This window comes from Gossypium hirsutum, chromosome A03 (genome assembly GCF_007990345.1).
Source record: "Gossypium hirsutum isolate 1008001.06 chromosome A03, Gossypium_hirsutum_v2.1, whole genome shotgun sequence".
Classification (NCBI taxonomy): Eukaryota; Viridiplantae; Streptophyta; class Magnoliopsida; order Malvales; family Malvaceae; genus Gossypium; species Gossypium hirsutum.
The window spans coordinates 54,186,526-54,194,789 of record NC_053426.1 but is presented as its reverse complement, the minus strand read 5'-3'; positions in this window follow the sequence as shown (position 1 = coordinate 54,194,789).

Genomic DNA, 8,264 nt, shown 5'->3' with positions numbered 1-8,264 from the left:
AAATGGACCTAGTTACTTTCGTAACAGATGCTGGCAGCAGCAGTGTCATGAGATTGAAAAATCACTAAAAATAGTAGGAGTGGAATTAATTGATGAATAAATTATGTAATCGAAGCTCGATGAGTCTGTTTTCATGAGGAAGTAACGAAAAGATCATATGGGCAGTATATTAAGAGATAATCAGATTTTTGTGGGACAGGGCCAGAACGGTTTCTGGATTCCCTGCTCCGACTTTGGAAATTCAATATAAATTAACCAGAGATAATTAGGGGTCGTACCATATATGTACAGATTCCTCTCTGAGTCTAGTTTCCATAGAAATAAACGGCATCAGTATTGAAGCTCTGTGAAGAGAGATATCCAAGTCGTAATGGAAAAGGTCAGTGTAGTCGACCCCTGTAAGATGGGAGACTTTGACTAATAAACTGTACTAATTGGCCCGACAAAAATTCTAGAAAAAAATACATAGGTGGGGACATGAGTCTAGTTTCAGGGAAAAATCACAAAACTGATTTTCGAGTTGTGGAAATCAAGATATGATTTTTGAAGCGACTAGTACTCAGACTGGGCAGTGTCTGGAAAAATATTTCAAAGTTTGTTAACATCTCGTGTCCGACTCCGGTGTCGGTCTCGGGTTCGGGGTGTTACATTTTATTGGTATCAGAGCTATGGTTTAGTCGGTTCTAGGACTACCATAGCGCGTATGAGTCTAGCTATACATGCCGAATGTTAATGTTTAAATGTGTGATGACTTCCGACGGTTGAAATGTTTTTGTTTTGATTAGTAAATGGATCCCGGTGTAGAAAGAACCCTAGCGGATGACGTTGAGAGCGTAGCGGCTGCTCCTGCACAAGGGACGCCGCCTGTTGAACCTCAGTCATCTGCGAATAATCAAGGTGAGGGGGCTAAACAAGCCTTCTTTACCATGATGAATGAGTGGGTCGCGCAATATGCCCGAACCAACCCGGCTGTCCAACAATTCCCAAATTTGAATAATCCACCCCCGGAGCCAGTAATGCCATCAGTTACTGATCCTGTGAGGCTGAGTAAGCCACCTGTAGACTTGATTAGGAAGCGCGGGGCTGAGGAGTTCAGGGCCATAGTTACTGATGATGCTGAAAGGGCCGAGTTCTGGCTTGATAACGCCATTCGGGTGTTTGATGAACTGTCATGCACACCCGATGAATGTCTAAAGTGTGCTATATCCTTGTTGCGGGACTCAGCCTACTATTGGTGGAGGACCTTGATTTCCATAGTCCCGAACGAGCGAGTAACTTGGGACTTCTTTCAAACGGAATTCTGAAAGAAATTTATTAGCCAACGGTTCATTGATCAGAAGCGTAAGGAGTTCTTGGAACTCAAGCAAGGCCGTATGACTGTATCTGAATACGAACATGAATTCGTAAGACTCAGTAGGTATGCCCGGGAGTGTGTAGCTGATGAGGTTGCTATGTGCAAAAGATTCGAGGAAGGATTGAATGAAGATTTAAAGCTACTAATGGGTATTTTGGAAATAAAAGAATTCGTAACACTAGTCGAACGAGCCTGCAAGGCGGAAGAACTTGGAAAGGAGAAGAGGAAGGCTGAATTTGAAGCTAGAGATTATCGTAAAAATCGATGGGTAAAGCTCCGTTCTCAGCTGTAAAGAAGTTCAGGGAGGACATTAATAAGTCGAGGGCGACTGCGGGAATTTCCATCAGGGCAAGACCATCGATGGGCTCCCGAGCTACTTCGGTAGCTAGTGTGGGCAATAATCGTCACGAGAAACCTGAATGTCCCCAATGTGGAAGACGACACCTAGGTGAATGTTGGGGCAAGTCTACTAGCAGGGCCTGTTACGGATGCGGTTCGAAGGACCACTTCATTAGAGATTGCACGGAGCTGGATGAGAAGAATAAGATTCAAGGTGCAAGACCTAGTGGAGTGACATCTAGAGGTAGACCACCGAGAATTTTAGGAGGAGGGGTGGTAGTCAGAGGGGGGCCTCTGATACGGCCGATCGAGCCGAGAACCGTACTACTGCTAGAGCATATGCCATTCGCGCACGAGAGGAGGCATCCTCCCCGACGTCATCACTGGTACCTTCACTCTCTTTGATACTAATGTGATTGCATTGATTGACCCTGGTTCTACTCATTCATATGTATGCGAAACCTTAGCAACCAGTAAGACTCTACCTGTTGAGTCTACTGAGCTCTTAATTCGAGTATCAAACCCTTTGGGTCAATGCGTACTTGTTGATAAAGTGTGTAAGAGATGCCCTCTAATAATCCGAGAATCCTGTTTTCGGCCGATTTGATGCTTTTGCCGTTCGACGAGTTTGATGTTATTCTTGGTTTGGATTGGTTGACCGCGCATGATGCGGTTGTGAATTGCAAAAGCAAGACCATTGATTTGAGGTGCGCAAATAACGAGATAATTCGAATTGAGTCTACGGACTTAAGGGGATTGCCAGCTGTAATATCGGCAATGTTGGCCCAGAAATATGTAAGAAAAGGGTGCGAAGCATACCTCGCGTATGTACTTGATGACAAGGAGTTAGAAAAGAAACCCGAATCGGTGCCGGTGGTTTGTGAATACCCGGATGTTTTTCCTGAAGAGCTACCGGGTTTGCCACTGTTCGGAGGTAGAGTTTGGTATTGAGCTTGTACCTGGAACTACGCCAATTTCGATCGCTCCGTATCGTATGGCACTAACCGAGTTAAAAGAGTTGAAAGCTCAGTTGCAAGAATTGACGGATAGAGGTTTCGCTCGACCGAGTTTCTCACCTTGGGGTGCACCAGTATTGTTCGTAAAAAAGAAGGACGGAACCATGAGGTTGTGCATTGACTATCGTCAACTGAATAAAGTGACGATAAAGAATAAGTATCCGTTACCGCGTATTGATGATCTGTTCGATCAATTAAAGGGGCATCGGTGTTTTCAAAGATAGATTTGAGATCGGGTTATTATCAGTTGCGGATTCGAGATTCGGACGTACCCAAAACTGCTTTCAGAACGAGGTACGGTCACTACGAGTTCTTATGATGCCGTTTGGGCTCACTAATGCCCCTGCGGTGTTTATGGATTTGATGAATCGGATCTTCAGACCATATTTGGATCGGTTCGTAGTTGTGTTCATTGATGACATCTTGGTCTATTCAAGAGATGAGACCGAACATGCTGAGCATCTGAGGCTAGTGTTACAAATTTTGTGGGATAAGCAGTTATATGCTAAGTTCAGTAAGTGTGAGTTCTGGTTAAGAGAGGTTAGCTTCTTGGGTCATGTGGTATCCGTATCGGGTATTCGAGTTGACCCGAGCAAAATTTAGCCATACTTAACTAGAAGCCTCCGAGAAATGTTACCGAAGTCCGGAGCTTTCTAGGACTCGCCGGTTATTACCGACGATTTGTCAAAGGTTTCTCGATGATGGCCACACCAATGACGAAGTTACTTCAAAAGGATGTTAAGTTCGAATGGACGGAGAAATGTCAGAAAAGCTTCGATCAACTGAAAACTCATTTGACTGAAGCTCCAATTTTGGTGCAACCCGAATCGGGTAAAGAGTTTGTCATTTATAGTGACGCATCCCTACTTGGGTTGGGTTGCGTATTGATGCAAGAAGGTCGAGTTGTGGCCTATGCGTCGAGACAATTGAAGCCACACGAGAGAAATTATCCGACCCATGATTCGAACTAGCCGCCATTGTGTTTGCATTGAAAATATGGCGACATTATTTGTTTGGTGAGAAGTGCCATGTGTTTTGGATCACAAAAGTCTCAAATATTTGATGACTCAACGAGACTTGAATCTGCGACAAAGACGTTGGCTTGAGTTGTTGAAAGATTTCGAGCTTGTCATTGATTACCACCCGGGAAAGGCTAATGTGGTTGCGGACGCCTTAAGCCGGAAATCACTGTTTGCTTTGCGAGCGATGAATGTACACTTGTCTGTTCTACCTGACAATGTGTTAGTAGCTGAATTAAAAGCCAGACCATTATTGACTCATCAAATTCGTGAAGCTCAGAAAGTCGATGATGAATTGGTTGCAAAACGAGCTGAGTGTGTTCCGAACAAGGAATCGGAGTTTCAGATTGATGATGATGGTTGTTTGAGGTTTAGAAGTCGTTTGTGTGTTCCAAGGAATTCGGAACTCATTCCGATGATTCTGAACGAAGCCTATTGTAGCCGAATGTCAATTCACCCAGGGAGCACGAAAATGTACAACGACTTGAAACGTCGATTTTGGTGGCATGGTATGAAACGAGACATCTCTGACTTTGTTTCGAGATGTTTAATATGTCAACAAGTGAAAGCGGAACATCAAGTGCCTTCAGGGTTACTTCAGCCGATCATGATACCCGAGTGGAAATGGGACCGAGTCACAATGGACTTTGTGTCCGGACTGCCATTGTCCGCAAGTAAGAAGGATGCGATTTGGGTTGTTGTTGATAGGCTGACTAAGTCGGCTCACTTTATCCCCGTGCGTACGGATCTTTCATTGGATAAACTAGCCGAATTGTATGTCTCTCAGATTGTGAGATTACATGGAGTACCTATTTCTATCGTGTCGGATAGAGATCCGAGATTTACCTCATGATTTTGGAAGAAATTGCAAGAAGCTTTGGGTACCAAGCTGCATTTTAGCACCGCTTTTCACCCCCAAACCGATGGTCAATCCGAGCGGATAATTCAGATACTTGAGGATATGTTGAGATGTTGCATCCTCGAGTTCAGTAGTTCATGGGAACGGTATTTACCTTTGATTGAATTCGCTTACAACAATAGTTTTCAATCAAGTATTAAGATGGCACCTTATGAGGCTTTGTACGGTCGTAAATGCCGTACGCCATTGTTTTGGACCAAGCTCGGTGAAAGTAAAATTTTCGGAGTTGATTTGATTAAAGATGCCGAACAAAAAGTAAAGGTAATCCGCGAAAGTCTGAAGGTAGCCACAGATCGTCAAAAATCGTATGCGGATTTAAAACGAAAGGACATTGAATATCAGGTGGGAGATAAAGTGTTTCTTAAAGTGTCACCTTGGAAGAAGGTACTCAGATTTGGCCGTAAAGGCAAGTTGAGCCCGAGATTCATTGGGCCGTACGAAATTTCCGAACGAGTGGGGCCGGTTGCATATAGATTGATTTTGCCCCCTGAACTTGAAAGGATGCACGATGTCTTTCATGTTTCGATGCTTCGGCGCTATAGATCTGATCCTTCGCACATAATTAGTCCGTCGGAGGTTGAAATTCAGGCTGATATGAGTTATGAAGAAGAGCCGATGCGTATCCTAGCTCGTGAAGTGAAGGGGTTACGAAACAAAAGGGTTCCGTTAGTAAAGGTGTTATGGCTCAAACACGGGATCGAGGAAGCTACTTGGGAAACCGAGAGCTCGATGAAAGAACGATACCCAAACCTATTTACCGGTAAGATTTTCGGGGACGAAAATTTCCTGAGTGGGGGAGAGTTGTAACAGCCCAAAATTGACCCTAGTCGGGAAGTTGTTTCGGAACCGCTAAACCGAGTCACCGAAAGGTTTAAATGTGATGTTTATTGTCTAGAATATGTAATCAGGAATGTGTGAAAATTTCAAGCTTCGATTTAGTCGATTGCATGTGAATTTAGTCAATAGGACTTATATGAGAAAATTTTAAAATGTGATAGGTCAATGCATGAGGACCTATTAGTGCATGTGGAAGAAAAAGGGGACTTGCATGTCAAATTCCCCCTCCCTAATATGTAGTGGCCGGCCATGCTATGGGTGGAAACATGTTGGGAACATGTTGGCCTAGTGAGGTATATAGGATAAAATATAATAAGAAGTATGGGGAATAAAGAAATGGAAAAAGGAAAGGATGTGTGTAATTGTTTCTTCCCCTCCCCATTGTCGTGAAAGTAAGAAAGAAAGCAAATGAAAAAAAAAGGCTTCATCCTTGTCTTCTTGGCCGAATTGAAGGAAGGAATAGGGGCAAAGAACTTTCGGCCATTTGAATGCTTAATAAGGTTAGTATATTGTGTTAAAGTTGTGAAATTTTAGCTTGTTTTAGGTTAATTATCATGGTTCTTACTTAGACCATGCAAAATTTTTAACTTTGATGGATGGATGGAGCATTCGGCTATGGCTATTAAAGAAGAAAATTTGATTACTTCCTTAAAGTTTTGATGAAGAATGTGTTGAGGAAAGAAATTGATCTTGCTAAAAATATAAATTCTAAATGCTCATATATGTAATACCCAAATAAAAATGCTTGATGTCTTGAACAAATATTGTTTCGATGGGTGGAATGAGTAATGTCATGTGTAGGTTTCGGCTATGGATTTTCATGTTTAATATTTTTATGTTGGTGTTCAAATTGAAAATGGATGTTAGTTGTGCTATAACACTTGCTTAATGATGAAAGGATCATGAGCTTAGGGCTTGAGAGGCATTCGGCTTTGGAGTAAAAATAATAGAAATGGTGTTTAGTCAATGCAAGTGTCCATACTTGTAGAATGTATTGAGTGTTGCAATCGGCCTTAACATAGACATGTGTGTGTTCGGCCACATAAATGAGCACCTAAGTTGATGTGTATGTTCGGCCAAAGGTAAGCATGTTGATGGCTTTATCTTGACTTAGAAGGTTCGGCTAAAGGGAAAATTAGCCAATATGTCGAATTCGATTCGTGAATTCGTACATATGTGACTCTAATGTCTAATGTGTATATGGACTAAGTACCTTGAGGTTCTCTTTTGATGTTCGAGTGAATTGTATTGAATCATTTGATGTGATTAAAAATGCATATGACCATTGTGTATTTGAGCTAAAAGGTGGCCATATGACCCATCAAACTCCTTGTCATATTCGGCCATAAGCTAGCAAAATGAGACTTTAATGAGTCAAATTTGTTTGATAGAGGTTTCGCTCGACCGAGTTTCTCACCTTGGGGTGCACCAGTATTGTTCGTAAAAAAAGAAGGACGGAACCATGAGGTTGTGCATTGACTATCGTCAACTGAATAAAGTGACGATAAAGAATAAGTATCCGTTACCGCGTATTGATGATCTGTTCGATCAATTAAAGGGGGCATCGGTGTTTTCAAAGATAGATTTGAGATCGGGTTATTATCAGTTGCGGATTCGAGATTCGGACGTACCCAAAACTGCTTTCAGAACGAGGTACGGTCACTACGAGTTCTTAATGATGCCGTTTGGGCTCACTAATGCCCCTGCGGTGTGTTCCACGTAAATACCGGTAGCATATCGGTTAGCATTACCACCTAAATTAGAGAAGATTCATGATGTGTTCCACGTATTTATGTTACGCCGGTATCGCTCGAATCCTTCACATGTAATTTCACCGACGGAAATTGAGCGACAATCGGATATGACTTACAATGAAGAACCAATTAATATTTTAGCTTAGGAAGTCAAGCAACTAAGAAATAAAAGTATCGGTCTCATGAAAGTATTATGGCAAAAGAACGGAGTAGAAGAGGCTACATGGGAGCCTGAGGAAACTATGAGTAATCAATACCCACACTTGTTTACCGGTAAGATTTTCGAGGACAAAAATCCCTAACAGGGGGAGAGTTGTGATATCCCGAATTAGGGCCTAAATAGAATAGTGGTTTCGAAACCATAATTTTGAAGTATAACAAATTATTTCGATTAATTTTTATAATTTATTGAGTGATTAGATGTATGTGTTAGAATATCGATAGAAAATTTCATGAATTGCATGTCTAATTTGCCTATTAGGACTTAATTGCAAAAGTTGATAAATATGAGTTTTAGATGTTAAAGGATTTAATTGAAGAGCATAATTGAAGTAGAGGTCCTTAAATGGTAATTATACCATTAGGTTCTCATGGACAAAAGTGGACATGCATAGGTAGAAATAACCGAAGTTTTTAATGAAGGGTATTTTAGTCATTTGGTAATTAAAAGATTAAAAAAAGGAAAAAGATGGCAAAATATGTCCATCTTCTTCATTAGGACGAACAAGGGTTCTCCATAGCTAGGGTTTGTTTCAAACTTCCAAGCTCCATAGTAAGTGATTCCAAGCCCCGTTTTTAATGTTTTTTTACGTTTTTAGAGTCCTGGTAACTTGATTTAGCTTATTCCAGCAATAATTTAACCTAGGGTTTATATTTGGAAAAATACCCATAGGTGAAATGTGTTTAATTTGATGTTTTATGGTAGAATATGAAGCTTTAAATTGTGTTAAACAAGTTTTGCTAAACGATTTTACGTGAAAACGAGTAAAATGACATAATCGATAAAAATACCTAATGTTTATAACT